This window comes from Anthonomus grandis, chromosome 22 (genome assembly GCF_022605725.1).
Source record: "Anthonomus grandis grandis chromosome 22, icAntGran1.3, whole genome shotgun sequence".
NCBI lineage: Eukaryota > Metazoa > Arthropoda > Insecta > Coleoptera > Curculionidae > Anthonomus > Anthonomus grandis.
Window position 1 is genome coordinate 17,031,974 of NC_065567.1, and position 6,662 is coordinate 17,038,635.

General features: G+C 31.0%; 1 long non-coding RNA gene across 1 annotated transcript; it reads right to left on the reverse strand.

Moving 5' to 3' along the window:
• Nucleotides 1-2,084: 2,084 nt before the first annotated feature.
• LOC126748135 (uncharacterized) lies at nucleotides 2,085-2,565 on the reverse strand. The gene is made up of 2 exons (XR_007664639.1): nucleotides 2,499-2,565; nucleotides 2,085-2,418 (listed from the first exon to the last, which is right to left on the reverse strand). It is a non-coding gene; the product is annotated as an uncharacterized LOC126748135 (long non-coding RNA).
• Between the last annotated feature and the right edge of the window lie 4,097 nt (nucleotides 2,566-6,662).

The following is a 6,662-nucleotide window of genomic DNA, read 5'->3' on the forward strand; positions in this document are numbered from 1 at the left end:
CAAACACTTATTGAGTTTGTAAATAACGAATCTTCGGGTAATAATATTTATCTACTTCGTTTGGGGTTCGGGTATATAAAATATTTTATACTTAACAGGTAAATTGTACTTAATATTATGCAGGCTATATTAAATTAACAGGTTAAGCATATTTTTAAGGTAAAAATATGACATATATTTCTTCATGTCCTCATTTGATTTAGACAGAACAAATTCATTTTCAAAAATTGGATCTTTCTTTTTTGCTTAAAATATTCTCCATTTTCTTTCTCCGAAAAATAATTTTATTATTATTCAACATCCGCTACATTTTTTTATTATTATAATAAATAATTTTTATTAAACAAAAAATTATCCAATAATAGGACAGCCAAATGAAGCCTCTACATCCGTATAACTAAGGTTTCTTGCACTGAAAATTGCTCTGAATGCAACAAATTCATTTTCGATCTGTAAGCTTGACGCGAACGCATACCATCTGCGAGTAAACAATAACGCTTTGTTTAAATTACGCTTGGCAAATGGTCGTCGAGTATAAAAGTACTACTCCTAAGTAACAGTTAACCAAATAACTTTAAAAACCCGACGCAGAGGCTTGTCCTTAAGCAGGTTCTCAATCTGTGTGACAAATGATCCGATAGCCATTAATATCCCAAAAAGGCACATGAATTACATAAGAATAAATTTTATTTATTGGCTGGTAGGTGAGATTCACTTGTTCTGACACCCACCCGCATAGCTAAACATTTTTAAATGCCTGGGAACTTGGGAACGGTCAGCTGAGCGGGCCACAAAGAAACGCCAAGGCGGGAATCTGTTTAGGTTCTTGTTTTTTTGACCCACTCTGTGCTTCACTTGTTTTTACATCGTTGCCACACTTACTCTGACTTTATTTTATTGATATTCTTAACAGTTCTTAACCACGTGGTGATATACATATCTCTTTTTGATTTTTTTTATTATAATAAATATATGGTAGTAGTCTGACTAATTGTTGATATATAAATATGTTGAATTCTTAACATTCTCAGTGTAAACTCTCACTTATACATTAATTGGCTCCGTCAAAATTAAGTTCGTATTCGCCAACAACATAAGTTGAACAAAGTTGCGTACCTTAAGTCAGCCAATTATCATCGTCACTTCTACACCTTTATCTTTTCAATATACTTGATCAGGTTCACATCACATCACAAAAACACTTCCTCACATCACAAAACTGTAATAAGCATTTCAAGATAAATGTTTTAGATATCCAAACTTATGCTTAGATTTAAGTGATAGAAATAGGTCCTTACCACTAAATAATTATAAACTAGGTCCGATATATGTATATATTTGAAACAAAACAGTGATATAGAAAGAAGGCGAAGAAATGTAATTCTTATTCTTATACCGCTATCTCGAATTTTTTTTTTAATAATAGTTTGATAACCAAGCAGTTGCTTTTAAATGAAATCGTGATATAGAAAGAAAGCGGAAAAATAAAGGAGATATAAAGTATTTTATAAAAATTCAGATTGATATTGTATGCCAAAGGCAAGTTCAAAAGTTACTAAGAACCTACACACCCAATTATACAACAGACCTTTTGAACCACAACCAGAAGAGAATAACTTCAGTCTACTTATAGGCACTACAAAATAAAGAAACACCTGGACAAAAAAAATCACACAGAGAATAACTTTTGCAAGTTTCATCAATGATGTAAAAAACCATGAATGATCGCTGTAAAATAATGCAGATACATGCAGGAGCCAGTGTCACGCTTTTGGAGGCTAATCAAAAAGACAGGTCTAGATAAAAAGATTTAAGATATTTGGGTGCTACAATACATACTGTTTTATTGTACTTATATAAAATACTCAAGAAAAACAAGATCTCCAGAAGATCCAGGCAGAACTAGAGAACTAGCTTTTTTTACAATTCTTTTTATTTTCATCTCTAAGATATGTCATTCTTTTGTCTTTTTAAAAAGCTAAACCTCTTTATCTTTTTTTAATTTTATTCGTTCTTACTGTGTTGCTAAACTTTTCTTGATCTACTATGTCACATAACTTATAACCCCAAATAAACACTTAAAATCTTTATAATATATGTATTTAAAAGGATCAGCTGATATTGGTAAACTTGACAACGCCGTTTTCGGTAAACATAATAAGCTCGCTCTTCTCCGAAGTCGGGTCATATCTGATGCCCACTTAGTTAATATTGTTGTTTCGTGCAGGTCTGGATTATTTCTTTTAATTTTTTTGAAGGCCTGTTCCACTCTTCTTTGGTCATGCGAAAGTTGCGTAGTAATTCCACATCCAAAAAGAGCCAAGTGAATTTACTTAATCTTATTTTATTACTCATTATTGCGCCTTTCTGCTTGCAACTTAATAATTATTGGTTATCTGTAGGAAGTGGTTGGTCTTGCTAAAAAATAAAACGGTTAGAAGATTTCAGTAATTATACTGCCATTATGTAATAATAGTAATGATGAGGTTGAGAACCACCTAGGGTGTTGATGGTTTATTGCACCTCACATTTATCTCTAATACAACTATTTCTACTATCTGTAATACTTATAGGCTAGACTAGATCTCCCAATTACAGTACGATTTTACCATATATATTGTTGTAAATATTTAAATAAAGCTTAACCGCGTATCAATATTTAATTCACATTCTTTTATTGATAATTCTTTTTACCAAGTTTCATATTGTAACAGTATTTTAATAATTTATATATTACAATTAGAATATTACAATTTTAATATTTCATTGCACTTCTATTTTCTCCGATTGGTAACTAAATCAAAAATATACAATATGGTATTTTAAATAAGGTTTCTGTTATCGAGTGTGGCTATCATAACTAGATTTGTACAGGAAAATCATGGGGTTTAATTATTTTTTTAATGTAATGGTTTTTTTCTTATGTAATTGACAACATTGTTTTATCAACCGGTTGAATAGTTTCGTGCAATTTGGGGGTTGATTGTTCGTGATTAAGGTTGGGTATCAGGGAATAAGATAATTAATTTTACATACTTTTTTGTTGGCACTATGGTGTTTTAATTACGTGGCGCCTTTTTTCTAACCAACCACCCACTCCATCCGCCTATAGCTGGAAGCCATTATAATTTACTATTCTACCTATTCTCTTGCTAGTACTAAAGGGTCTACTACTGAATGATATAGGCTATACATTCTATTTGCATTAAAGGTCAACTCTTGTATCTTGCAGATATTTATTTATTTCAGGCTTTAAACAAATTTTTTTTTGTTTCAGAAAATACGTTTTCACGAATTGCAAGCTTTGGAAGCAATATTTTATGTTTCCCTTATGTTTACCACTATACTTGCCTTAATTTTTAAAACTATTTTTTTTAGGCTCTACATTCTGAGCTTCCAAGATGACATTCTTACATTCTGATGCTTCTGGCTTTTGGATATAGCTCTAAATAAATTTTTTTTTGGGGGTCATCGACTATTAGTTATATTGCCAAAAATTTCATCAGCAATTTGGCTAATAATATCGATTTGTGCTATACATTTTGGGAATTATGTGTATTACGCTTATTTATAGCGTAATAATAATTTACTTCTCTTCTATAACAATTATTATGACATTTGTTGGAATTAATAGCCTGAATACTATACTAAGTATGTAAGCATATTTATGCTTTAAAATAAATTTTCAAAAAAGTGGAAAAGAATTTAAACAATAAATGATCTGTCAGTTAGTATGTATATTACATTAATATACATAGCTAATACAGACAGTAACATTTTAAACAGATTAAATTTTCATTATTTAAAATACTCAGTTAAATACAATAAACTTAATAAAATGTAGACACTTAAGATAACTTCTAAATATATTTTTAAAATTGACCACAATACTTCTACAACATCGATTAAAAAAATGCAATAAGGAAACTATTTAATACCTCACAGCCAGTCAATTTTTCACCATGACAACTTAAAAAGGCATGGCAAAACTAGATTTATGGGTCATTTCAAAACAAAAACGAAGAGATTTTGGCATGAAAAACGTATTCTCCCCATAAAAGCGCCTTTAATTACTAAGGAATTCTGTAAATTCATTATTTAAAACATAATACATTAGCTCTAGGAGGTCCGAGGCCGCTATTCGAACGTTGAATTATCTAATCTTTCGGTTAGAAAGGCAAGCGAAGAACTGGTCAATTGATGAATCCCGCCAATTCAGTGACTATCTTCGATTTGGCGGGAATATCAGTCAGTGGCGCAGCCAGTTACCGTGAAGAGAAAGGTCGATAATCTTGTTGTCTTTGCGACGTGGAGTATATAAAGACGTTATTCAGCTAAAGAAATTTTGGACCCAACAACAAGGACAAGAAGACAACTTTAAGAGTACGTGACTTTTTTGGAATGTGGGCGAATGCTAAGTAATTTCCCTGTGTATGGTCATAATAAACAGATTTAGAAAAGATAGGGAGTTACATTGGTCACTAGACAAACTGGCCATGCCATACATAATTACAAAAAAGAATTTCTTTATTCTTCATGAAGTTCATCGCTCGTTGTGTCGGTTAAGAAGAAAAGCAGCCACGCCTTCTCTTCTTCTTCCCCTCATAATTTTCTTCAGCTCATGATGCTGCATTGAATGTTTGTATTAGTTTCGTTTACATCAGCACTTTTATAACAAATTTATATGATAAATACAAAAAAACTGTTGTTTTAAAGCAACTTTTCGTCATCATTTAAGGGATTGTGTACGACCTATACAAGATTTAGATATGAAAATTATTTAGTTTCTTATGTTATTTAAGCTTTGAAACAAACTCTTCTTATCTCATACATTTTGATATTTCTTCTATTCTACGGTTTTAATTTTTTTGATGAGAAAAAATATATTTAATAATAGATTTATAGAAAATCTATAAGGAACTTTTTTTTTATACCAGGGCATTTTAAAAGATATCTTATCTTACAAAGAAAATAACGACTACTTATGAGTCTACAATATGCCGAGATACATATATCTTTTTGACAGAGATCGTATCAAAAATAAGCCCTCTTCTCCTAAAACGTTTATCATAACATTCATATTGATGGTAAAGGACGAGGGAGACCTATGCAAATAAATAACCTAATTATTAAGCCGAAAAAATCCAGCCTTTAAAATATTTGTGGGTTTAAACGGTGAATTTCGTTTTACTTTTATATACCGACTGACTTTAGAATGCACGCAGTGGCGGAACATTGGGTGGTAAATCTTATCCTGGAATCTTGAGATGATCCCAGTTGAGCCTTGTATCATTTAGCTTGTTACAGTTTTTTTTTTGTCAGCATAACACTTTAACTCAATGTATTCAAATTTGAAATATTTTAATATAATTTAATTAAGCTTCTTTCATTTATCAAAGTCTTAGATTAGTAGTTATAAAAGTCGAAAGCAAACAGGGTTTGGGCTTATAGGAAAGGGTAATCTGCATAGAAAAATCAACCATAATTGTATAGGTTTCAATAATTATAAAATTTTGATCAGTTTAAGAAATAACCAATTTATTGCAAATGTATTTAAATGGCAAATATATGTATAAATATATCAGAACAGAATGTAGACATTAATGGACAGATATATATTTTGTTTTATAGCAGTAACTACTTATTAGAAATCAAGTTCATATTAAAGCATAATCTTGACTAGGTTGATATTGTTGGTACCTTGATCTTACATTGTGAGGTTGTACAGGTTGCCTTGGCCAATGTCGATCTGAAAATTAGAAAGAGACTTTATTATGTGTGAGGTCTGCAAAAGTCAGTTGAGCAGAATTTGCTGCTCTTTCTTTTCACATAATTTATTGTAGGAAAAGTGTAGTGAATCTTCATTTCAATAAAATAGTAAACAAAGTAACTGTCAAACCCAAATATTGATTTTCTTCTCAAGATCTCTTTAAGTTTTATTGTGGCTGGTACATACTTACAGTACTACTTATTTCATGCAGGAATTGTCTATATTTTCAGTAAGATTCCAAGGTTGACAGATGACTTAAACATGGTAAAATCTGGAGGGGATCCATTTCGACAGGTTTGGGTTATGAGTCATTTTTCAGCTGAGAGTTCAAGACTTCAGCTGGTTTCGCTTTGAGCGGATTTACAAAGGAAATACCTTATCTAGGTCTGATTTTTTTTTTGTGAGTTAAATTAAAATTTCGCTGAGGGCAGTTTTAAAGAAACAGACTAGAGAGTTTCTAAGGTTTCCTGTGTTATTTTGTCATAAAAATTCCAAAGAAAGGCCACATTCCAACCTAGGTAAGTTGCACATGGTCAAATTATTCTTATAATTTTTCTTATAACCCATTAAATATTCTCATTTATTTTTATTTTAATTTAAAGTTTATAAAGACATCCAACTTTTTAAAGCGAAATTTTAATAAAAAAATTATTTTGCTCACCTCAGAAATTCCTCAGTTCAGTTTCTCACATGTAGTTTTGTTTTCAGGCCTTTTCTCTTCTTTTTCTCTTTTTGTTCTCTTTCTTCTTCTTTTCCTTTTTGTCCTCTTATCACTACCACTTGGATTTCCTCATCTATTTGTTCAATTCATCACTGATATTGTGAAGGATTTGATGGAATTTGATGGTCTGAGCCCCATCGAACACACTTTAGCTTCTTCTGGATATCCTGA